Source organism: Megalobrama amblycephala, linkage group LG13 (assembly GCF_018812025.1).
Source record: "Megalobrama amblycephala isolate DHTTF-2021 linkage group LG13, ASM1881202v1, whole genome shotgun sequence".
In the NCBI taxonomy this organism is placed as follows: domain Eukaryota; kingdom Metazoa; phylum Chordata; class Actinopteri; order Cypriniformes; family Xenocyprididae; genus Megalobrama; species Megalobrama amblycephala.
This window is the reverse complement of record NC_063056.1, coordinates 8,566,149-8,593,495: the sequence shown is the minus strand read 5'-3', so window position 1 is coordinate 8,593,495 and position 27,347 is coordinate 8,566,149. Positions and strand designations below refer to the sequence as shown.

Below are 27,347 nucleotides of genomic sequence, written 5' to 3'. Positions count from 1 at the left end.
TGTTGTGGGAGGCGGCCAGTTGTAGGGTGATGAGGATGGCTGCTATCTCTGCATATTGAGATGAGTGAGGGCCTAACTTGAACTGTTGTGGTGGGCAAGGGTCATTGTTGAGCCAGACCACGCCTGCTCCTGCTTTCAAGTTGCCTTGTTGATTGTAGGAGCAACTAGGGCTGGGCGATATATCGCATGCGATTCTCACACGCATTTCGTCAGTAAAGCCGGTTCCCTGATTACCGCTAAATCGCCATCACCTGCTTTCAAATGGTGCGCCATTTAACAGACAGAGCCGTAGTTCACTGATAAGCCACGCAAATATCGCGTTCATTGTGGAGGGCAATTTTCGCTCCTGCTATTGTCAGCTGGTTCAGGACATGGTCGATTTCTTTGAGGTGGTCTGCCACATTGTTGCTTTTCACCAGGATATCATCAACATAAACGAGGTTGCCTCGGGCTCTGGCATCAGGGCACGCCTTGTTTAGAAAGATGTTGAATTCAGCCTGAGAGTTGGAATAGCCGAATGGGCACCTTGTGAAGGTGAATTGTCGATTGCCAAAGGTGAACGCCAACTTGTGTTGGTCATCAGGGCGGACAGGGATTGTCCAAAATCCTGAGGCGACGTCCAGTGTGGATAGGATCGTTGAGCCTTTGATCTTGGGAATCTCTTGGTCCAACTGAGTCATAGGCCATCGCGACAAGGGAACTTGCTGGTTCCATTTGCGATAGTCAATGGTGGGCCGCCATTTGCCGTTTGGCTTTAGGACTGGCCATATCGGGGCGGAGTAAGTGCTGTTGCAGGGTCGGATGACCCCCTTTTGTAGCATGGAGTCAATGATATCTTGCACTGATTCGTATGATGCTATCGGAATCTTGTACTGCCGCACAAATGTCGGTGGCGCACTTGGGTGAGTTGGGATGCGCACCATGTGGATATCAGTCAGGCCACAGTCCAGGGAATCCTTTGCGAAGGAGTCCTTGTATTTGCACAGAACTTCTTTAAGTCCTTGGCGATCCATTTCACTGTGGAGGGCATCCGCCTCGCTCAGGATTTGTTGGACTTGTGCACTGAACCCAGCATAATGTTCCTCTGAGTCATTTGAGGGACTGTGGGCCTTGACGGTCAGTTCTACAGGTGACTCTGTTGCAGTCTGTGTTGACACAGCGTAGACAGCGAGGTGAGTGTCATCTGTAAGTTCTGATCGGCAGACACTTTCTTTAGGCACCGGCAGAATAGAAGTGATGGTGATGATCTCATGGGGCTTTGTGCAAGTTACGGTGTTGTGGCATTCATCTGACATTAGTTCAACTGGTATGTGGCCGATGACAGGAACTGTCAGTTCAAAGTCATGGAACGCCTGGTTGATGTGCCATCCCAGGTGACTGGCTTTTGGCACATTGATGTCTTTGGCCGTACAGTTGTTGAACAACACATACACAGCACGAGATGACACTTCTATGAGAGGTGTGGCTTCCAAGGTCAGTCCTAGTTTTAGGCAGGTCCTGGAAGGTTGGAAGAAGCCTAGCTTACTGTTAAGGGTCTGGCCAGGTCGCATGTTGAAGCGGACACTGACACTCTTGCTGTAAGCGGGGATTGTGGCTTCTTGCTCGTTGGTCATGGCGCATGCGTCTGGTATTGTTTGACCAGATCGAAGATTCTTGAGGTCGACTGAAGATGTCAATTGGTGTGACAAGGGAGCCCATATGACGTCATTCACGGTGTCAATGCAGGCGTTGAGACGGACCATGATGTCTGCTCCTATGTAGATGTCATGAGGCAGGTTGGGGACAACCAGGAAGTAGTGACTCAAGAGTCTGTCGTTCCATCGCATGTCTGCAGCACAGGCGATCTTGGAGGTAGCCATGGTTGTTGACCATGGATTGAGAGGGAAGCGGCTATGCTTCGAGACGTGTGGTATGCTCTGATTTGTCTGCTTCAATGTTCTGAAGAGCTTCAGGCTGATAGCTGAGTTTTCAGCCCACAGGGCTAATGCTGCATCAGGCACTGATGTGTCTTGGACATTTATGGCAGTCATGATTCGGAGGGAACCTGAGTCTGACGCTTGCAGTGAGCAGAGGAATGGGTCTTGGTTCCTGTTGCTTGGAGTGGAACTTGCTCTTGACTTTGAACTTGCATCGTCAGTCAGTGGATGGGGGGCGGTGTCTGTGACTTGACACTGCAATTCGTTGGAGTTTACTGATTGGAGGGGCAGAGGCTCACGGACTTGTGTCCACATCTTCAGGTGTTTGAAGTCTATTAAGGGTTCAAAGCGGTTAAGGCGAGACACGGCAGGTGAAAACATCGTTTTTTCATGCAGTGGTCAATTTTGAGATTTTGGGCCAGTTTGCTCCCTTAACATGTAAGCTTTCATGTCAAAATAAAAAATATGTCAACATTACACATTAAGGTGGTTATTTCATTATATTTTGTCAACTTGCGCCTTTAGATTTCTATCGGAAATCACTAAAAGTTAGCATTCTAACGCGAGCTCCCGTGCCGTCTCCATTCACAGAAACGTCATGCCTCGTATCATTGTAAAGCTCTCAGTCTCATTAACAGCGCTGTCTAATCCAAATATGGACATTTCCTTTGTAGAAATAACCAACCGCGAACGTTTGCCGGGGAATCTACAGCCGAAAACCACATCTGATTGATCGATGTGAATTTCCGACTATGTGATTGGTTCTCAGGCGTCACACTTCCTTGTTTATTCTGCGCCTGACAGAAAATGACGACAACACCGAAATCAAAATACGGCAACAGCTGTCACTTGCAAGAGCTAGTAAAATTAAAGTAAACAACAGATTAGACGATGAAACCTCATCAGCGAGTGTCTCATCGCGTAACCCATTGTTTGGAAAGGGAAAGAGTGTGTTGGAGGGATTGGGAATGACAGCCGCACCACACAGGAATGGCTCATTATTCACGTCACACGATTGTATGAATTAGGCATGTGTTTGTGTTGTCCTAACTGTGCTGGATCAGGGCTGAAAATTAACATCGATCCACAGAATCATGGGTTCTGTAGTAGTGTGTTGCTGGAGTGTAGTCTGTGTGAGAGAGATAGGTACTGCAGAAGTTTGCAGTTTTTGTGACTGCTGTTATGTGTGTTTGTTATGGTAGTTCTCTTCAGCTTAAGGCTATTGTTATTAATAATTTATTCATTTATCAATTTCCATGCGTTTTAAATATTACATAATACTGATATTAATAAACTGAATATATATTTTGTTTGTAGGTCAGAGGTTTCAATAGAAATAAATGAACTTACACAATATAAAAACTTTAAAGGCTGTTTTCTCAAAATGAGTTTTTTCCTCACACTCAGAGTCAGATATATCCACTTCAGTAGCACCTACCAGCACCAACTTTTCCAGACTTATACTTAACTATATTCTGAAGGCTTTTACAGAGGGATTTGTTGATATATCATTCCTATCCTGAATTATAGGTCATTTTACTCAAAAAAAACATGGCGAAAATAGGTTTTTTAAGGCTATTGTCAGTATTCTCTAATTTACTAAAGCACAAAATAAGATATCCAGAATCCCTTCTGTAAAAGTCCTTTCATCTAATATGTCAACAAATATAACCAAAAATTTTAAACCTGGACCATTCCAATTTTCAGATTTTGTTTTTGGAAATGTATGCAAATGAGCATATATTTAAGTATATAAGGCCTCATTTGCATATTAAAACATAAATTTACACAACATTTGTAATACATTTTTTTCTTATGTTTATGCCAGTAATAAACTGGAGAAGTTTCACAGTGATATCTTTTAATTTAAAAAAAAAAATCCCTATTCACCTGTAGTGTCTCGCCTTAAGCAGGTCTTTCCCAATGAGGAGAGGATATGTGTTGAGTGGTGAGACGTATACTGGGTGAACAAGGTTCATTGGTCCCACCGTTAGGTGAATCGGTGCCACATGTTTTAGTTGTAGGCCTGTGAGGGAATATGCTTGGAGGTTCAGCTCACACCTTTGAAGTTTAAAGGTTCCGTTAGACCTCTTTGTTCTGTTTTGGACTTCTTCAAGGAGTTCTTTTGACATTAGGGTGATGTCAGCTCCAGTGTCGAGGAGGGCTTCGACCTTGATGTGTTGTTTGATGATGACGGAGAGGTAAAACTTTTTTGCTATACCTTTCTCAATGAGATCACCTAGGAGTTGGGGGACTGGAGTTTGGGATGACAGAGGTAGGGTGTTAGAATTAATCTCGTTTTCTTCGGAGGAGTGGCAGATGACCAAGACAGCACTTTCAGGAACTGGAGTGGTTTCCACAGCAGGTGTTTGTTGGATGCTGCTGTGATCTGACCCATCAGGTGTTGGATCAGTTTCTGACTGTTTTGCAGGATGTTCAGGTGGGACTTCTTGTCCGTTTGAAGTTATGGTGCTTGTGGTTCTCTGAGAGAGAGATGAGGTGCTGTTCTCTGGGGTATGTTGAGTCAGGTGGTCGCTGCCATCTCGTCCGGCCGCTAGTCAGGATGAATCTGGTTTCGCTTTCTCTTCCCACTTCCGGTCATCCTCCTTTCATTGGAAGAACTCTTTCATCATCATTTTCATCAGCTCTTGAGAGTCGAAACAAGATGAAGTCTTTTGTTCTGGTATGGATTCATTTTGAGCTCTGTCAGCTTGGAATCTTTGTGAGTTTTTCCGTCGATTCCTTGGGCTGGTTGCTCCAGGGTGTGTTTGTCGTTTTCCCTTGGATTCCCATGAGCTTTTTCATCTGGGGTTTCCACATGAGCTTGGCTGATTCCAGGTTTTCTCCCAATGACTCTCATGAGGTCTTGATTGGTTCCATGAATTTTTCCAGTGATGTCCAGGTGAGCGTTGTCGTCCACGTGGTCCATCCCAGCGGTTGTCTTTCCGTTTAGGTCGAGTACCAGTATGGGAGTCCCACTCTCTGTTGGACGAGGATGCATTCCACTCTTTGGGTGTCGGCTTGGCAAGGTCTTGATGCTGGGTGCCCTCTAGGGCCAGCCCTTGACTCTGTGTGTTGAAGTCAAGAACTGTGGTGGTTTTGGTGCCATTTTCTAAGGCCATCTTCTATTTACAGTAGGCTTTGTGCGCCAAGTCTCTTAACTGTTGAGCACTCATTGTGCGTGGACAGGCAAGGACGCCAAGATGGTGGCTCACCCCAGGATGGAGGTTTCTCAGGAAGAGAGTTTTGAAGTTCAATTCCTCCTCCATGTTCTGTTCGTTGCGAGACCCTAAGTACGCTAGCCTGAGTCGGCTATAGAAGACTTGAGGAGTTTCGTGACGACCTTGTTTTGTTTCAAGGGCAGCCACTAGTCCTTGTTCTGACTCAGGGTCGGCAAACTCTTTAATGAGAGCTTCTCGGAGCAGGTGGTAATCAGTCTTTGTGTGGGCAGGCTGCCGGTCCAGGAAGCTGTGCACTTCAGAGCTGGATGTGGCTCTGAGCAAATAAAGTCTATCTTTGTCAGTAACATTGGGTCTCATTTCCAGATGGAAGTCAATATCTTGCAGATAACTCTGAACATTTGGACTACCTGGCACATTTGGAGTGAATTTGCCAATGTTTATGGCGAGCTTGTCAAGGTCTCTGAGGTCCAAGCCATGAGATGATCTGTGGCTGGCTGGAGCACATTCTTTTAGCTTAGTGGGGAGGTAGGATTCTTCGGAGGGAGCTGGTGACTGTTTTGGCACTGCCCCCTTCTGATCATGTGCCAGTCCGGGACCAGGGGACCCGGTCCTGCTTGGCAAAGGTGAAGTCGGTGTCCGACGTGTTCTTGACGGCTCACAGCGCAATTCATATGCATGCTTGAGTTCCTCTTTAATACTGTCGGACTCTTCTTTGATGTAGTCAAGCTGTTGTTTTAGGCGGCTGACCTCATTTCTTGACTCATTCAGGTGAGTTTCGAGAGCTTTAATTCGGCTGTTCTTGTCTCTGAAGTCAGCCTTTGCTTTTTCCAGTAGCTGTTCTGCATACTGTAGCTTGTCGGAGAGATCAACGTAGTCTGTTCTACCTCGTTCCATTTCTTGCGTAGTAGCTGCTAGGGTCTCTTTTAGCCTGTTGATCTCCTCTTTTGCGCCTTGTTCCACTTCATCAGGCCCTTCTCGTCGTTCCTGAGCTTCCAGCTCCAGCTGTTCGATGCGTCGTTGTGCATGTGTCAGCTCCTGCTGGCGATGGGCGGCTTGCCTGTCGCTCAGTTTGAGGGTGGCAATGAGTGTGTGGCTTAAGGAGCCGGTGATCTTGGCTAGTTCTTTGTGGCTGTAGCTCTGACTTGGGTCTTGTTTCATGAGGCTTGTTATGTTGTCATCCAGCTGGTCCTGTGTCTGATGCTTTGGTGTTTCAGCGGCCTTAGGTAGGAGGCTGTCTGTTACAACACTTAGCCAGGTCTCCAGATCCTCCCAGTGTCCAGCAGGGTCTGTTGTGCGAGACATGTTTGGCACCGCGAGGGAGATCTAAACCCGAAACTGACACAGACCTTGAAAGAACAAAACAAAACACATCAAAACAAAACAAACAAGCAGGGCAAATCAAAGGTGTAAGTGTGCAATGTCAACTGTGAGTTAATGGGAATGAGTAATGAGTGTGTAAATGTGCAGGTAAGACTGGTTCTCGACTGTGGTCCTCTCGTGGATGTGCTTCTAACTCGGAGTCTCTGTGAAAAGAATCAGTAAGCACACACAGATAGCACAGCTAGAGAACAGCAGAAGAAAAGAAGAGCAGGAAATAAACAGAATAGCATTTAGCAAAGAGCAGAATAATAATGGGGTGCTTCCAGTTTCCCTATAAAATGAAGTTTTGTCTTTAACACTGTTTGCAGAATGAGTTTTGTAAAATTTAATTTTAGAAGGATGGTTCTAGACAGGGGCTTTGAAAAGGATTTCAAAGTACCAGGACTGTGATTGTTATTAAAATTCCCTTCGGGGCGAAAGAAAAACAATAACAATGACAGTATTGGTTTCTCAGCTAGTAGGATTGACAACCATGCACCACTCAAAGCGCTTCTAGACGTGTGCTCGGGGTTTAAGGACGCCTACCAGTCTCCTTGTCGACCTGCTTGAGCCTAGGCTGAGTAGGATAACAGGATGAGGAGGGAAGGTAAAGTGAGTGTCATACAATTTTGAAAGAAGTGTTCCGTTTCCCAAATATTTGTTAAATATTTCTCAAACACTCTGCTTTTATGACTTTCACAGGTACAAATCCAAAAACCAGCAGCAGTAGTCAAACCAGAAGAGGACAGCTGAGAGAGAGAGAGAGAGAGAGAAGAAAGAGTGTGAAGTTTTGCTCCCAAAATTTGGAAAAATTACAGGGTTGACAGAGTGGTGGCGCTGGGGAGTCGCCACGACTAGGGGGTTGGCTAGCAGGAGAAGTCAACTGACCCAAGACCCCAAAATTTTCCTTAAATAAATGAATTAAATCAAAGACTGAGGGAGTGAATTACCTGTCTGAGACTAAACTTAATTGTAAATTAAATTTCAATTTCAATTTGGAAGTTATAGTTATGAATTACTTCATGGGCTCGGCATTAAACATTGAGAGCAATTATAATCAAATTAATTAATCAAGTATCATCTGAATTAGGGAAGCCTAAATCCTAATTAATGACTAATGAAATTAAAATTTCAAAGCCATAATTATTAGTTAATGATTACAATTGACAGATGTTGGTAAGGAACTACCATTAAATCAATCCACAAATATCCTTACCATATGAAATTGATTTACAATTCAAATTGAAATCGAATTAAAATTCCCAATCAAAAATTCATATTCCCAGGTGTCATTAAAATCAGTAAGAGCAGTTACAAATAACAGGAAATGTCCTCAAAAGTAATCAGGATGATTGCTACTAAAACAAAACAGTGTTTAACTGACAAGAGTAAATTTAGGAGAGAGAACTCTCAAACAAATGATATTAAAAAACGAGGTTTATTAATTTAACATTTGTTAAGTTCTTTCAAATGGGAGGAGATGAGAAAAGATAAGATGCGTAGGTTGAACAGAGAGAGAGGTGGAAGCACTAGAGTGAATTAAAGTTCAGTAAGAAAGAAGTCATTCCAACATTGCAACATTGCATTCAGACCACAAAATGCTATGCTAGCCACTAGCCCTTTAGCAATGCTACTAGCTTTACATAGACTGTAATGCAGCTGCGCTAGTTTTAGCTGGCTCAGCTTATGCTAGGCTTTGTTTACACACAGTTAAATATGGCGCTGGCAGACTGCGCATGCGCACTTAAAGGGATAGTTCACCCAAAAATGAAAATTTGATGTTTATCTGCTTACCCCCAGAGCATCCAAGATGTAGGTGACTTTGTTTCTTCAGTAGAACAAAAATTATGATTTTTAACTTCAACCGTTGCCGTCTGTCAGTCAAATAATGCTAGTGGATGGGAACTTCTACTATAAGAGTAAATAAAACTTGCAAAACAAGCCGCAGGGTTTAATTTGGACTTGTCTATGCAAGGTTTATTTACTCTTATAGTAGAAGTTCCCATCCACTCCCATTATTTGACTGACAGACGGCAACGGTTGGAGTTAAAAATCATCATTTGTGTTCTACTGAAGAAACAAAGTCACCTACATCTTGGATGCGCTGGGGGGTAAGCAGATAAATATCAAATTTACATTTTTGGGTGAACTATCCCTTTAAAGGTTACCCCGGGAAAGGTTTCTTAGGGCTTCCGGGTTACAGCTGTCACTGTCGTGGTGACCGTGACGCACAACAAAGAATACGCTTGTTCTATACTCTTTGCACACAGATAACGGACATACAAAATCACATTAATCATTGAACTGACGGCGCAGTTCTCATTCACAATGAATCATTCAGCTTCTCGCGTTTCAGAGCTGAACAACTCCTACATGTTAGAGTGAGGCACATTAATCCACAGATTTTTCTGCAATTAATAATAGTAACATTACTGAGATCTCGCCGATCTGAATTATTCGTGTCAGTTTCTGGACACGCAACAACATGCAGGATTTACTGCAACAAATACTTGATCAAGAATTTTTAAAATAATCCCATTCAAATCAAACTCAGACACGTAGTGTTTAGAGTATTAATATCTCATCTCACGAATGAGCGGATATAGGCGGCACATTAGGTAGCTACTCTCTAATGTAACCATGCAGGGATTTTAGCTTAGTTGAAATAACATTGGAACATGCAATATTATCCACTATAGCTACAAGGCCTTAAAAGGAACCAAAGCAAGGAACACGCTTACTCTGTCCTGGTGCGCTCTCAGGCGACTTTCTTTTTGTCTTGGCAGACAATCTTAGATTCATTTACTGCAGTTTTAACAACAACAACAACAAAACGTACAGACAAACAACTCGAGTTCAGATTTCATTCATCCACAGCGCCTTATGTGCAATCATTGTTATGACAATCAAAAGCCTCGTTTCTGTTTCTAATCTATCTTCCGGATCAATAGAAAAGATACAATCACACAAGTTACTTGTTTTGTGTACAAATTAGATTAAACTGCACAAATTTTTCTCCACCATTAATAATATGTAAGGACCTTAGGTCATTTATTAGCTCAATTAAGTATAAAGAATTAAGTTACAGGGAATAAGAATCGAATCAACTGTAATTGATTCACTGTAAATGATTCAGAATTAATATTTAACACTTCATCAATTATTCGTCCAGTGAAAAATTGAGGTTAAAGTATTCTACCAATTCTGGATAAAATATTATTCTGTGGCCAACAGTAACAATATTTTATTATGATTATTATAAGCAAGAGGTAACTTGATCTTTTAAGTTTAAGGCAGTAATTTGACACACAGCACAAGAAACTCGTATATGTGAAAATCAAAACAAGCTTTATTGATTACTTCTAATGATTACAGGAAACTAAGGCTAAACACACACACACACACACACACACACACATTCATACGCACACACACACACACACACACACATTCACGGAGTTGATATGAGTTATGAAGAAAGTCCCAAATACTAACTAAACATCGCAACCTGAGGAAAATCACAAAAGCAGAGCTTTGGCTTGATTCTTGGTTCACAGGTTTAAAGGAGTTTCACCAGTTTCCAGCAAGAGAGAGAAGTTTGCTTGTACCTGCGTTTGCTCTGACAGCTGAGGTAATCGGGTTGTTCTGCGACTCGTGTGCAGCGGAGTCCCGTTCTGGATTGGCTGTCTTTCAGGTGACGTCTTCTCGGGAAAGCCCTTCGTGGGTTGCGCGGAAGCTTTAAAGTTGTTGCCGGCTGGTGAAACGCGCTGTTCTGAGCAGTTTTCTTCTTTGGAGACTTTGGTCAGATATTTCACGGAGTGTTTTGGAGTCTGGATGTGACGGCTGTTGAATGGTCAGCTGCGCTGCTTGTGGTTGAAGTCGGCGACTGTTAGATGGAAAATCAGCCCCGGTCAATCAGTTCTCAATGACCCATGCGACTTTTCCGCCGTGGTCAAAGTAGTGGTGCTTCGGCTACTGGGCTTCAACGACTGTGCTTCAGTCCGACTTCTGACCGACCTTTTGACCGATTTCTGACCGATTTCTGACCGACTTCTGACAACTAGCTATTGGGAAAGCATAGTTTTAAAGGAGGAAGTTAGCTCCGTCCCCCGATGTGTTTCTCCAATGAGACGTTGCTACGGAGCTTAGACACGCCCCGTCTATTGTCCATTGATTGTGATGTCCGTGGAACATAATCATGTTTATCAGTAACTTCATAAAGTTTCCTAATATTTTTCTGGTACCAAATGTCAATATTTCATTCACACAGAATTACAGAGAATTATAAATTCTGCATTTAGAACTCAAACATGACACACTTCTTACACACATATTACTAGACTGACCTAATTATTTGACTCACCCAGAAGCAGATCGATGGCGCAGTCCCATGGCTGGTGTGGAGGCAGCTTTGAAGCTCTCTTGGGGCAGAAAACGTCGCTGAAGGGGGCGTAACAAGATGGTATATCCACAGAATGTTTAATGGACTCAAATGGACTCTCAATGGATGTTGCACAGACAGGGAGATGATTGGAACTTGGAGAACGTGGAACAGGAAATTCAGAGAAACAGTCATTAAAACAGGTGTCGCCCCACTTCAGGACTTTGCCGGTCTTCCAGGAGAGAATGGGATTGTGCTGCTCAAACCACGGACGCCCTAAAATCACGTCAGCGGTGGATTCCTCCAGAACCAGCAATGAGATCTTCTCCACATGAAGTACACTGATTTGAAGTAGTAATGGGCCGACACTTCGACTAACTTATCGTCTGCTTACAGGTTTTCCAGTTACCGAGTGGCTCTGGTATGTAGCAGGCGTAGCCGTGGTCGTGAGGTTGAGCTGACGGCAGAGGGCGCCGGAGATGAAATTGCCTGCTTCCCAAAATCAAGGAGTGCGGTAACTGGAATAGAGACATCAGCAGCAGTAAGCTTTACAATAGTGGTGAGTGGTTTCATCTTGTTAGTAGAAGGGAAGATGGCACTCACCATGGGACGAGGAGGACGAATGGGGCATGTGGAGATTACATGCCCAGGAGCACCACAGTACAGGCACAGATTCAGGGTCAGCCTTCTCTGCCATTCAGCAGGAGTCAGACGTGATGAATCCACTTGCCTTGCTTCATGGGCTGGTTCTGGAGGGCTAACAGAGTCTGGCCGGCAGAGGATGTTGTTGAGCTGTGACTGGCCCTGGTGCTCTTCGAGACACGACTGCATACGAGTGGCGAAGCAGATAGAGAGTTGGATAAACCGTTCAAGCCCGATGGAAGCCTCCTATGCAGCGAGATGCAACCGCACTTGAGGATCCAATCCTTGACGATAAGTGGTAAGTAGTGCCTGTTCATTCCATCCGCTCTTGGCAGCAAGTGTTCTGAATTGAAGAGCATATTCGTTAACAGACATTTTTCCTTGTTTTAGATTATAAAGCTTCTCACCGATAGAAGAATCCCAGGAGGGTTTTCCAAACACTTCTTTGAAATGATTGACGAAACTGGAGTAGGACTGGATAGCTGGATGATTTTGGGACCAGATGGAATCGGCCCATAGAAGTGCTTTGCTGCTCAGTTGTGTAATCAGGAAAGCCACTTTAGACTGTTCGGTAGGGAACATGTGTGGTTACATCTCCAGGACCAGTGAACATTGCAGGAGGAAACCGTTGCAGTGCTCCGTCGAACCAGAGTGGGGCGTCGGTTTGACCATAGGACTGGCGTACAGCAGCGGTGTAGGAGTGATGGCGGTGTGTACGGAAGTGATGGCTGGTGGAGCTGGCATGGGTGCTGGGTGCACGGTGAGTGTTCGACGTAGTGCATCGACCAGGTCTTGGAATGGGTCTGGATGGCTCATACTTGCGTCTAACGGTGTTGGTCTGGTTTTCTGTTACAGTACAGATGGCTTGGAGACAGAAGATCACAGTTCAGGTATTTATTGACACAAGCATGGTGCAGTAATTCAGAGTGATAGATGAATGAATAATGATACTGTCCTTTTGTGAATTGCAGGGTGGATATCGTTGGAGATCGCTGGAGCAGTTGAGAAGCTGGAGACAGGTGACACTCACACACACGAAAGAGACACATGAGGTAACTAGGGATCGCTGGAGACAGGTAAGTAACAATGGAAGTCCTTAAGGTAAGCATTCAGGAATAGTCCTAGTTGTGAACGAGACCGGACGGTGAGTAATTGTGTGTGAGTGTCTTTTATGCATGGTTGATTGATGAGGTGATTGCGTGCAGGTGTGAGTGATCAGTACTCGGGAGTGGGAGTGTGCTGTGATTGCTTGGTGTTGGAGCCTGGCATGTCTGTGACAGATAAACAGTCTCCACACAAATGGCAATCTCATATAGCAACAACCTAATGCCAAGGCTTTTGGGAAAAACATTTGGTTCGCTTATATTTACTATTCACTTGGTTGGGTCATCAGTCTGGCGATGGAAGACATTTCTCACTGGTATCCTTTCATTTTCAGTGGGAGAGACTGGATTTCTTTAAGAAAGGTTTACTTGCAAGAGTATATCCTTGGTCGTGCTGTTGTTCTTCCCTTTGTCAGGTCATAAACTCAGAAATAAAAGCTCTGCCAGGAAGACTCAATGTTACGTCACCTATTAAGATCTACCCAATCATTATCTTACACTTGGAGTATAAAAGATTGCTGACACATGTCTGAGTCCGGCAGATGCTGATGCCAACCTTCACTTTTGGTGCGAGATATAGCTCATTTAAAACCCAGCCTGACTTTATCGTTATCTAAATTACTGGTAAGTTTTAATCTAAAACTTAAGCTCCAGTGAACCACTGCTTAAGCAATGTTCCTCTCTCGATGTATGTACAGACCTATTATTGTGATTATCTAAATAATCACACAGAAAACGTTAGCGTTTTTTTAATTTACTACTTCAATGTGTTCATTTTAGACGGGATATGTTAAATGCTACAGTGTCATTTAAGTTTACATCAGCCTATCATTCAAACGTTCATTGAGCTGTTGCAGCAATGAGAGAAAAAAACATGCAGGTCCTCTCTTCACGAATTTCTATTGTTTACTAATTTCGTTTCAGCAATATCATCAAAGGGCCTATCATCAAAGACATGGCTGTAATCTTCACCATTCTCGCGACATCACTACATCAGCCATTTCATCTCAGTGATAAGTATTTTCATCGTGTTATGCACTTTGATGTAGATTGTGTGTAGAATCATACTCTCTCTCTTTTCACATTCATAATCTGTATTATGCAGTCGCACGCATTTGTTAGAGAACGAGAGCTCGTTGTTCAACATGAGCGCTCGTCGTGCTTGTTCGTGTTGTAACATAGCATGTCGTTAACATGATTCAACTACCATTAGTTTTAGAAAGCACAAAACAATGAATGGCGTACTATATTCGGCTCTATCGTTGCAAGGCTTGGGGAAACCCCAATCATGGTTTAAACCTTAAAGCAACACACACCCAGATCATTGCATCGTAATCTGAAGTTTATCATTAAGAGGTTAAACCGGAAAAAGCAAATTAACTCAGTGATTTCACTATTTTCTACTTAAATATGCTATCTCAGCAGGTTGCGTAGAATAGCACCGACATTAGGCCATCTATCCATCCTAATTGCTGCTCAATTAATCTTTGCAAGCGCTGCGAAGTGAAGTAATTAAGTAACACGACCTTAACATCTTTTAAAGCTTTGAGTGTTTGGACCACTGTCCAGCAGCGGACAATATTTAAAGACATGCTTTTTGTAACTTTGTTGGGGCATCTAGTGTCAAAGTAACTTCCTTTTGTGGTACTTGGCTTCATATCATTAGAGGCAGAAACAATGTGACTTGTGTTCTGTGTGACTATAAAGGCTATGTCGTTTGTATACTGCATTATAAACATGTTATTCTTGTTAAAATACTGTATGTGTTCATATTTCCTCATTTATGTCTCTGTCTTTGTTCTATTGCTGCAGACGTCGTGCACCAGATTTCTAAGCATATGTGCAGGAAAGGGACAGTCAATCTGTACAGCTAATAGCCTAGTTCATTCCCAGCAAGACATTGCGTTACCTTTTTATACAACTATATATTGCGATTCGACATAAATTCACCAGTTTACTTGAATAACTTATTTAGAAAGTAATACTAATTCTAGAATGACTGGGGTGATTTAAATGTAATAAATAGTGTTTTATATGTTTCAGGTAAGTATTTAGGTTCAGGAAATGAATAAATTAAATGTAAAATAACACTGCATAGTCTTCACTGCATAAAATTAATATAATTAATTTATTTTGGTGTGAAATTGCGGGCGCGATTGCTAATGAGAGACCGATATGAGTGCCACGCGAGTCCCAGGACAATCCATTCTACCAAAATAGTTGGAAGTGCTGAAATACTACTCATACAGTTCAGTTTATTTGTTGAATTAAAATTGTGAGGTAACACAGCGCTGTTTTACTTGGTCTATTTTACTATCATACTAAACTGCATTTGACTGTGTTTTAAGTTGTAATGCTGTTCTATGTATTAGTCTGTTGACTGTAGGCTAGATTAAATAATAATATTATACTGATGATATCTAACATTTCATCGAATGCGAATATCGATTGCGTGGATCCCCTATAATTATACACATCAGTTTCCTGTGTTCACGTTACCTAGCCATATGCACTGTAGTTACAAGGACTTTTGACATAATTCTGTGTCTGCATGTCCGTCCAAGCAGATAGGAAAATGGATGGGAAAGTGAACACATTTCAGTGTTAAAAAAAAATGGCGTTCTCAACTACAGGACCTAAACACATGCAACTACGCATCAAACATCAGAATTACCCTGCCTGGTCATTGTCATGATCATGAGTTGGAGTGCCCTGTTTAGCCACCAGAGGGCACTCCAACATGGACTTTTGTCACCTGTCAGAACTTCATTTCCCATAATTCACCTCCTGGACTCATTATCCTTGTTTCATTGAACCCAGCTGTTTTGTGTTTGCTCATTAGTTCTGTCTATTTATACTCTGTTGTTTCTGCCTTTGTTTGTGGTTCGTTATAATTTGTATTGTTACATGCACTTTGTGTCTCTGGTTTTCTGTTTTTTTGTGGACTGTTTCTGTGGAGTTAACCCTTGCCTGAGTCTGGATTACATTTTGGATTACCATTAAAGCTGCCCTTGGATCCTACATCTTGTTTCTGTGCATTCCGTGACAGTCATAAGTATTTCACTTGTGCTTATCACACCCCATCTCCTGTGCAGGGCACTTTACAGTTTTTCTCTTCACTAAGGTATTGAACAACAATACTCTCGTTGTTATCCTTTGCAAAGGTTTGCTAGCTTTTGCAGGGATCAATGAGGTTAGCTAGTAAAGCGCTATCAAGTAAAATGTTTTCCCTTCTACAATGACATTATACAACAAGGTTTCTCAGTCTTTATCTGTGTCTATGTAAATTTATGTATATTTCAAATCCATTAAAGGATTGATAGGCTGCATAAATTAGGTCAGCTGGAACCGGGAACACTTCCTATAACACTAGATGTACTGGTTACATCAGAAGAAGAATGGCATCTACGATAATACTGGTCTCTCTGTTTATGCCAAGGTTTAACATAGTCAACCGGATCCGGGCCGTATCCAGGTGAGATCGAAGACCTGTGCCTTGACACGACCACAACGCAGCCCTAAAGTATCAGCAGAGATTGAGTCAACTAGATCATCCGCTGTGAAAGCATCATCGACACAACAGCCAGTGGCACAGTTCCTCAACAAACCGTCCATACCGGTGTGATGAATACGATCCTCAACTGGATGGAACTGGAATAAATACTTTGAATGTTGCGATCCCATCGGACTTATGATAGCTACCTGAACCGTAACAAAGTACTGTTCGCCAGAGGAGAACTGGCCCCCCAACTAAGCCCGGTTTCTCCCAAGGATTTTTTTTTTTTTTCCATTTTTAACACCTGTTTGCCACCTGATGTCACCTGTTGGAGTTTGGGTTCCTTGCCGCTGTCTCCTTTGGCTTGCTTAGTTGGGGACACTTGTCATTTGATATTCAATAGTGTTTTGATCTGCCTGCATTGACTCCATTGGATGCGAACTGAACTGAACTGAGCTGGATGATGACATCACTGTTTACTCCAGTGCTGATATAGATAAATTAACTAAATTAATAACTATTGTTTCTTTCATCAGAATGAATCAATACTGCGATCCCATCGGACTTATGATAGCTACCTGAACCGTAACAAAGTACTGTTCACCAGAGGAGAACTGGCCCCCCAACTAAGCCTGGTTTCTCCCAAGGATTTATTAATTTTTTTTCATTTTTAACACCTGTTTGCCACCTGATGTCACCTGTTGGAGTTTGGGTTCCTTGCTGCTGTCGCCTTTGGCTTGCTTAGTTGGGGACACTTGTCATTTGATATTCAATAGTGTTTTGATCTGCCTGCATTGACTCCATTGGATGCGAACTGAACTGAACTGAGCTGGATGATGACATCACTGTTTACTCCAGTGCTGATATAGATAAATTAACTAAATTAATAACTATTGTTTCTTTCATCAGAATGAATCAATACTGAATTTACTTAAGATGAATATTCATACCATTTTCTATAAGAGCTGCTGTGCAACCAAAATTATATACCAGTTATCACTGTAAAGCTGCTTTGACACAATCTGCATTGTAAAAAGCGCTATATAAATAAAGGTGACTTGATTTGACTTGACACTATATGTATTTTTAGTATTCTTATACTTATCTGTCATGTTATCTGTCTAATTTTCTTTTGGGGGTTCTCTTGGTAGGTTCTGATGGCTTGATGGAGTCCTGTCAGCTAAGTTCTGTCAAGCCATTAGCTGGAGTCACACCCAAGCATATCGGATTTCAGTAATTGTGCTTTTAAATAGTCTTTCCTTTGGATATTTTCAATCTTACAGTGTCTAAAGATATTTTAAAATGAACAAAGACATTTGCTTTACTGTTTCAACCCCCTCTCTCTTGCTACAAGGGCCATTTGGAAGGCACAAATGTGTTGATAGTGATCAAGCCCTGTAGGCCAAGATGTATGTACATCGGGGGTTTACAAATGGTCACACCTTTAGTACAGTGGGGGAAGTTTTAATCTTCTGATTGGTCAGTTTGAATGTCTCACATATGGGTTTCAGTCACATGGTCAAGGAAGGGATAAGATTGTAACTATTGCTATGTCTTTTTTTTTTTTATTCTTGGCTTTTCTTGGGCACTCTCTGGCCCTCTCTCTCTTTCTCTTTCAGTCTCTTTATCTCTCAGGTAACTTTTTACATACATGCTGGGTACGATTAATGGTATATGATTTTATCATCTCATACATCTATTTTGTAATTATTGTAAGTGTAACCATATTCAGATATTGTCATTAAACCTTTTCAATTACAAATGATGTGCTAACTAGTTTTGATTTAGTATTAACATTAATGTGCTCCCTATTGCAATACAATATTGTTACACTATAGCAATGCTCTCCCACATTTTGCTATTATAACTGCGCTTATTTCCATTGTTGGCACAAGTTACAGTGGGTGGTAATAGACAAGAAATGTAAAGTTTTCTACCATCTTGCTGATAAAGTTTCTTTAGTCGCTCGGCAACCCTACAGCCTGAACCCCTATAGGAGTTCCACCCTTACAACACTATATGCCTTCTATTATTTACCTAAAATATCTGCCTTCCAATCACAATGCTGGAGCCAAAATGAAATGCTAGATCTCCCATGAGAGGGACCAGCAATCCCATCTGAAAGCTCGCAGCATGCGATGCATGAGAGGGGGTGTGGCCAGAGGAGACTGACTCGTCGGGGAAGTCCACACTGTAACCCTTGTCACCCTGGCTATCAGCCGAAGTAGCCCTCCCCTCGGGAAGGGGAACTAGATAGGGATACAGCAGATGGGACTTACTCGAGTCTCAACCGTGGCATCGCGCATGTAGAGCGCAGAGTAACACGCTGGGTTGTCGTGACAAACCGCACTGTTAGTCGTGCTCGACGACACACAACACGAGACATGCTCAGCCCTTATGAGAAAGGTAAGACAATCAGCGTGCTGACGTGATCAGGCTTTCATGTGGCACCGTCACGCCAACACCCGTATCTGAAGAGGCTTGACTCAAAGAGGCTCAAAGATGATTGTAGAGCACAACAACGCTCGGCACCGAAGCGAAAGTTTGAATGTGAAAATGCTCGCGCTGCTCCTTATATACCCACAGAGTGAGGCGGAGAACGCGATGCAAATTTCACAGACTAAGGTACTCAGCGTACCATTGGCTCATTTTGTACCACTCAAAGGTGTTTGGGCTCTCAGGCGAGACCCCATTCTTCAGAATGATCTGATGTAACATTGAATGTGACCGACTGAAAGATAAACTAAATTATAAAAACAATGAATTTCATATTTTCTTCAGGGAGAACAAAAAATGACAAGTAATGCAGTTTTTGTAATGCCATCAAGTGTTAGTATTTTGAGAGTCATTGTGCTTTGATTGATTATAGGTACATGGATAGAAAACTAGTGCTAGTGTTTTGACAGAACGACTTGATTTTGAATCAGGTTTGCTGTGTTTTAACAGAGTTAGTACATGCAGAAAAAGGTTTTTAGCATTTTGAATTGTAGAGTTTTAGCCTGGATGCCAGCCGAACTTAGCCCCGCCCACAACATTTTGAAGTCGGGGAGTTCGGTCTGGACTTGATCCGTAGAGGAGTAATTATGCCCGAACAGAAACTGTTCGGACCAATCACATTGTCAGGGCGATGATTGACAGATTATCACCAGAAACGTAATCAGCCACGTCATCAAAGAGCGCTTGGGGATAGGGATGTCCAGATCCGATCACGTGATCGGAAATCGGGCACGATCACATGGTTTCAGACTCGATCGGAATCGGACGTTACCTCCCGATCAGGACTCGGATATATATGTATTAGGGGTGCAACGGTTCTCAGTAAAAAATCTAACCCTACGGTTCTCCACTTACGGTTAGGTACGCACTTGCACCGTGGTCCATCTCGAATGACGACGCATCTATAGGCTGGAACACACCAAGCCGACGGTCGGCCGTCGGGCAGTTTTTCTTCGTCGGCCGACTAAGTTTTCTCAGTGTGTTCCGCACCGTCGGCTGAAGTTGGTCCTTTCTCGGCCGATTCGAAATGTTGAATCGGCGTTGGAGCTCGTCGGGCCGTCGGGCCATCTGATGATTCTGATTGGCTGCTCAGCTACTGCCGCCTGCTGTTTCGGAAAGGCATTTCATCTCACGCAGGCGCAGAACTGACGTGCTGCTTGGCCGTCGGCTGTTTAGCGTCGGTTTGGTGTGGCAGGGCAACTTTGGACACAGACGCTGCCGACGTGAGCCAACCCCACAGTCTGCTTTCGTCTCCGCTAGTTCGTCGGCGTCGGCTTGGTGTGTTCTGGCCTTATTGGTTAATATGGTTTGTTTAAAATAGCAACGTGGAAAACAGACAGACAGAGTTCAAATAATGTATGTTTCAGTCGATGGATGCGCAAAACGTTACAACAACGATAATCAGAAAGCGTGGACAAAACAGTCACTCTTTGTAAACTGTTAACTGCGAGTGCCGTATGCTCTAATGTCCAGTCATTTACGCCGTCATCACCCGGGTGTTGATAGCGCGCGAGCGCAGGTGAGACCTGAACAGCACACGTTGCTGTCTGTGTTTAAACTAACTCATTTAAGCCTTGCTGATTTAAACCTTCAAGAACAAGACACGAAAGAGAACTCTCACGCGCTGTGAGAAGATTTGTGTGCGTTCATCCGAAGCGCGCACACGCTTATTTCAGTCAGCGCGCAAATACTGAGTTCTCTTTCTAGTCTCGTGCTTCGGCGGACAAATTCATACAAAAATTGTCAACATGCCCGTCTTGTCGAGTATCCTAGCAAACATAGTCGGTTATGTCTTAAGTGAACGTATATTAGTCGAGAAAGACAGCGCATGTGTAACAGTATATGTACTGGATCGTGCATGTCTTCTAGGGGAAAAAAAAAAACTATTCCTGCTGCCTGTTTTTAATGTTAAATTAAACAACAAATAACAAAGAAATCACTCACTGCTCTTGACTGAATAATTTTTGTAACTTCAATAATGATTAATCTTTATTTATTTTATACAGTAAAGATAATATGCAGTGATATTTTATATTTGATTACTTTATCCATTTTCTGTACGTGAAAACGATTGTTAGATTCCTGAAAAACCTGAAAAGCACTGTTCCTGGATCTGTTTTTTTCGCTCTTCTTTGTTCTTTTTCATGTATTATAGAAGTATCGGATCGGGACTCGGTATCGGTAGATACTCAAAATCAAATGACTCGGACTCGGACTCGAGGGCAAAAAAACGTGATCGGGACATCCCTACTTGGGGAGTTTGATTAACAAGTGATCTAACCAATCAAAAACGCTGCATCCGCCATTTTGTCCGACAAATCAGTCAGGAGTTAGAAGATTAACCTCGGTGGAGTTAAACTTAAAAAATTGTGCATATTGACGTCTTTCCGCGTTTGAAACAACATTCATTCTCATGTTCATTCATGTTTATTTGATGCTATAAATGGACTAGTAGGAAGAGATGATCGGTTCACGAGCCTCTTGAGCTGAGGCGCTACAGCAATCTGTCACGATCATGGTCACAACCCATTAAAGGGCCACAAAACGGTTTTTATTGTTTGAATTTTTTTAATAACTACACAGTTTGAAAGCTGGGACTTTGTTTAATATCATAAGTAACCTGCTCTGTCTTGTCTGTCGATGTGTTGTCAGTTTCCTCTTTGCTCCGCTATGTATTTTCCACTCTGTGTGGCGTGACAGCACCACGGCTTGTCGGACAAAGCAACAGTAACTAAGGGGGGCGGGTCTTTGCGAAAGGTCAATTAGTTTACAACAATGATGGCTGTTGAAGAACTGAGATGTGTAGATTCCGACATCGCATCCGTTATAGAAGATATCGACAGCGCATTAATTTTAAAAAAGGAACAGAGGACCGCGATCAAGGCATTTGTCGATGGGAAAGATGTCTTTGCCGTCCTTCCTACGGGATTTGGCAAAAGTTTGATTAATCAGCTGGCCCCGATGGTCGCTAAGAAGAGTTCTGTTGACAACTGTGCATCGCTCAACATACGTCACTTACTCTGTAGCTCTGATTGGTTGTAGGTCTATCCAATTGAGGTCTTTCCTGGATCGGTTGAAATACGCCCCCATAATCAAAGCCCAATGGAGCAGTATCAGACTCATATTCGAACTAGAATTGAGTATGACCACGTCAGGCTAGTAGAGTTTATATTTATGTAACAAATGTAAGGAACCCCGCATCGGCCCAAAAACGGAATCCGACGCCCCCGGGCAAAGGTTAACGCGTGTATGCCTTTTCAGCATCTCTATTAAGTTCACTTAATTTCACTCTTTTAATCTGACTCAGATTTCAAATGATTCTTATTCTTAGGTTGTGCTTCCAATTAGAAATTAATCATTAGTTATGCCTTAATTTAGATTTTTGATTATTCTGATTACCTTATAGTTTCAATTATTTCGTTCACTGCAGTCCCAGTATCGCTTTAGAAGAGTTACTTCGGCCGACTTGAGTACTCTTCCCGAACACAAACTCGTCGGTTCTGACCTTAAACATTGGATGCAGGGTAAATATCTACCTTTAAGTCGGTCGCGCTCTGCTTACTCGTAACAAAAAGCATAGTTTTTATATATTTACGAAAACTGCAACTTATTTAAGGCAGCGATAGTCAGAAATCGAAATGGATTTAATATATATGCCCCATGCTTCATCTATTAAACCTTTCGTATGAACAATCCTGAACACACATTTGAGGTAATACCTTCGCTTTAATCTACTAGAAATAATGAATTAAGAATAATACAGAATAACCAAACATAACATTTTATTTGTCAAGTAAAAATGTATCATGCCAATTACATTACAGTTAGACAATTAGAAGCCAATTCAGAAATAATAAATGTATAGTTGAAATGCATATACACACAGTGGTGGACTAGTGTTTGAAGACACTTGTCCATCACTGCGTAGGGGTCTCTGATTACAGAAAATTCCCCCCTGACTGCTTTGCAATTTACCTTATATACAGACCAAACAAAAGGGTTATAAATATTTACTACACCAACACCTGTTTTGGGGGGAGAGGAGTGGGTTTTCACAAAATGCCCCACCCAAAGATAGGACAGAATTTTCCTTAGTTTTCAATCTTTTTCATAATACCAGTGACTGCTGTGAAATTGAGACCATTTTACCAATCGCACTGAGACATTTAACCCTATACCACACGCATTATGATAAATTTATAAAAAAAATATATATATATTTGACTCTTTTTCTTTTCTTAGAATGGCTTAACTTGAAGTGCTGTAAAAAAAAAAAAAAATAATAATAATAATAATAATTGAAATAAAAAATATTATTTTAAGGTACTTTATGATATGTTGCCATATGGCAACAACGCGCAATAGTGGAAATAACTTAAAATAAGTGTAAGTGTATATAGTTAATATTTTTCCTCAGAAATGTTGCTAGTGGTAGGTCTGGGCCAGTATACTGGCTGTGGTGGCAGGTCTCCGATGTTGATTTAATCCATAATATGAATGCCATGGCAGTCCTTGACATACTGTAGATGTGTAGGGGCAAGGTGTTGTCCTATGCTATTCTTTTAAGATCTTCTCTCCAGATAAGCTTTATTGCTTTATTGCAGGATGCTTGATCTCAGTTTTCGTTTAGCAGGAAAATCAAGCCTTACACAAAATATGGTTTTGGGCAATAAATTAATTATTTTGTTAATTGTGTGATGTAGGTGTTTTGCTGTGTTAAGAGTTTAGAAAAAAAATCTTTACAGGTTTTTTTTTTTTTTTTTTTTTTTTTTTTTTTTTTCAGTTGCTAACAAGCATTGTTCAATACCAAAACCACATTTTCAAAACTCTTCACACAGTCTGCATTACCAGCCTGAATGTTGGCCAAACAGTTAATCTCACCTACAAAACTCACTCAGACCAACATAACACTGGCAACAATTCTCATTCAGAAAACACACATTTCATTCACAACACACTGACCTAAAAAACACTAACAACAGGAAGCATTACATAATTTATGAACTTTTCTTTTTTAAAGTTTCAATGATTTTCCACATAAATCAGTTCTTCATATTGAATAATGTAACACAATTTCACTTTATTGAAAGCATTTGTAACACAAATGAATCAGAAATTAATCAAAATTTCATTTTTTTATATGAATATAGTACTTGAAAATTATAACCAAAAGGTGAAAAAAGAGGGAAAAACCTCCAGGGCTGCAATGATAATAAAAAAAAGAATAAATAAAATGCATTCTACACATTGCTGTAACAACATGTGTAGTTGTTCATTATAGTAAATTACAGTGATGGTTCTAGTCTGCTCTCTCTCTCTTGCATTGGAGTGGGTGGAATTTCAGCTAAAATTGCAATTAGCTTGTAATGATATATGTATGTATGTATGTATGTATTTATTTATTTATTTATTTATTTATTTATTTATTTTTGCCTATAAAATTGAGAATTTTAAAATAATTACTGCATAAATGCTTGGAATTTGCCATCATTCTGTTTTGAATGTGTTTTTAATCATTTTGAATGCAGTGTGTTAGCATTAGGAAAATGTCCTGAAAATACATAGTATTTTGCATGTTGTGGAGTACGAATGGGAAAAGAGTTCTCGAATTTTGAAAAGTGTGGTCACTGAATGCATTTTGTCTGAAAGCAATGAAAAATTGTTCACAGTTTGGTCTGCATTGACTTCTGTTTCACTGACTGTGTGAAGAGTTTTGAAAATGTGGTTTCGGTGTTGAACAATGCTTGTTAGCAAATGAAAAAAACTAAGTATTGGTAAACACTTTTATTAGCAATTGTAAAAAACTAATATGTAACAGTGACCAAATTCAAATGATTTGTATTTACTCAAAGAATTTTTTTCAGCTTTACTTGAGTTCATTTGCAAAAAACGATAAACGCCACTTTTAAAAATAAAATACTAACTGCTGTGCGTTATTCTCCACATATATCACGTTCTGAACGCTAAATCCGTTCTGTCAGAAAAGCTGTTATTATCCACTGTCAAGGCATCGGGAGTTCACGTTTTACAGCCGAAACCGACGAGCGCCCTTATTGTTTGTGTACAGAAACCGATAAGTCAGTTTTAGCGAATCAGCACGCAGTATTCAGGTCAGGTGACAAGGCTTCTAGTCTTTTCAAAAATACTCGCTAGCTGAGGGAAGTTTCGTCAAAGCTGACTAAAGTGATTTATAATTTCGACTTCTGCAAGTCCTTGTACACCATACACGTCTTACATGCGGAACCCTTGGTTGTCCTTTTGTGTGTGTGTGTGTGTGTGTGTGTGTGTGTGTGTGTGTGTGTGTGTGTGTGTGTGTGTGTGTGTGCGCACGTTTGTGTGTAGACGTGTGTTTGAGTGTGTTTTAAATGCAATTACAAAGCAATTACTTGGTTTTGTTTAACTGAAATGTGGAGTTATCTGCTTTTGCTGAGAAACAAACTGTAGCGTCTGGAGCGATCAAACACAATTATTCAATATATTTAATGAATTACCCATAACTCACTCTATCAAAGTTCTGTGAACCCATCCTCCTAAAACTGCAACTAGCATCCCAAACGTAGCTAAACCACAGGCAGAACTAGGTGTCCTGTTACAGATACTTGGAACTTTTACGATCAGAAAGAATTTTGCAGAGACTAGTGACTCTGACTTCATTCTTTTTAAGAAAGACAAATAAACCATCTTAATCCTATGTGTTCTCTATATAACCACTTGGGAAATGTATAAACATGTATCCAATTTTCCCATCTCATGACTTTCCTTTTATAGGATTTATTCTATGTATTAATTCTCTCTTTTTAACTCTTTTGGTATTAATGTTCCATAGTTGCAAATGTATAGTTAACTGAAATCACATTGGTAGCATGTTTGGTATCTACGGAGTCCAACTTTCGTTTCCTATTTGGTAATTTATGTTACGTGTTACTAACTCTGTGACACATACGAATCTAGAAGGTTCTTTTCTCATTCATCCAATCCAGTGTCTTATGCTAATATCTTGCTACAGAACAAAGACTCGTAAAACTTCCCTCTGAAAGGGAAACTCCTTATTGGCTCAGACACCTCAAGACGGTGTGACATCTTCACCCCTTATATTCACTGATCACAAAATCAAATGCCTCTTCCTCTCTCTTCCCTTTTTACTGAGAAATGCTGATGTTAAGATGATGCTGTAAGAAGCTAGAAGCTTCAACAGAACCCCAAGCTTGTGCCAGGCTTCGGCCTAGAAACTTCCATTTACCAAAGATCCTCTGAATCCAACTGGTTCTCTTTCATCAAGACAATATCAGCAAAGATTCAATGGGAGCCTCCACAAATTGCATCAGGACAGTTTTAATTCAACTTGGAGAGACATGCAAGTATCAAACTTAGTCTCATTATTTGATACATTGAGTATCCTTACCCCTTTTAAAGAAGGGCGTGTTAAAACTAAACTGATGGTTTGCTCAAGGCTGTTGATCTGCTGAATGTCCAACAATGCTGTAACTTCTTGCTTTTCTGTATTCTGCTTCAGCTCTCTCTTTCCCTTGGTAAACTGTATGTATGTATGTGTGTGAATGTTAGAGTAGTTAAGTGTTTAGTCTAGTTAATAAAGTCTTGTTCATGTCACACGTAAAGTTGTCTGTGTTTTGTGCTCATATACTGGAGTCCCTATTCATGCAGATCCTGACTACAGGCTCTTAGTAGTACTGTACAATAAGATTATTTCCCATAACCTGGAAATGAACATTTCTTAGAATTAATAAACAATTAACACTGTGCGTTCATTGGACAACAGGTTAATTGATTGTAATATTAATTTTATTACATTAAGTTAATTGTATTAACTTATCCAAATATTTATAATTAATTATAACTAGTTATGATTAATTATTCATATTTATTTTGAGCTAATTTGCTACAAAATTTCAGTGAACTTTAATTGTGTAAGTTACCTGTATTTTTAAGAGTTATTATTACTTAAAGTCCATGTGAAGCGGAAGTTGCAAAGGACTTTTCTCCAGTGTTGTGACGTATTTCCAAGTGAAACGGAATATTGAATAGAGGGCAGAGTTTTACTGTAGCGCTCCTCCTCTCCATCTCTCGCGCTCCTCCTCTCCATATCTCGTTCATAGCAGATGAACGGTTGCAGAGGAGTGGTTTACGCGTTTTCAACCCAAGCCGTCAAACTGACGTTATCAGAGACGTTATCTGTGTTTTAATTTGCACAAATTAATTCCCACACAGCAGGAGACTCCTTGGCGGATCTGCATTCAAGTCGCCGAACCCATGTCGGATCCGCAGATGCGCACACACCTTTACTGTAATGGTTGTATCAATTCGCAGGTCTCAAACGGACCCGCCGCAGAGGTAAGGTTTTAATCGCGGATGTGATCCTTCGTTGCGGATCCGTCACTGCACGCAAGTAGATGTCGATACGGGTCCGTTCGCGGATACTTTCCGAAAGCCGTGTTCTTTTGCTGTGAGGGTTGTTTACCACAAGACTAGTAATATGCACAAAGTAGATAAGGTCAATTTTGATTTCATGTTTCAGTTATATGTTTTTGCAAATGAACTCTTCACTTGAATTTCTTTTGTTCATACAACTACATTTTTATTTGTATAAATTACCCAGGTCTAAATTAACTGGTATTGCCATCCTTGTGGGGACATATGGTTCACAATGCAGGGTTTACCAGGACCACATATACACACTTTGAAAATTGTGGTTATCATCTAAGATAATTGCTTATAATGTAAAAAGAATTAATTACATCTGGTTATCCATATCGG

General features: G+C 41.3%; 1 long non-coding RNA gene across 1 annotated transcript; it reads left to right on the top strand.

Annotated features, from left to right (window-relative positions):
• The first annotated feature begins 10,019 nt into the window (after nucleotides 1-10,019).
• LOC125243914 lies at nucleotides 10,020-16,380 on the top strand. Its single transcript, XR_007179181.1, has 4 exons — nucleotides 10,020-11,778; nucleotides 11,871-12,240; nucleotides 12,336-12,370; nucleotides 12,452-16,380. It is a non-coding gene; the product is annotated as an uncharacterized LOC125243914 (long non-coding RNA).
• The last annotated feature ends 10,967 nt before the right edge of the window (nucleotides 16,381-27,347 follow it).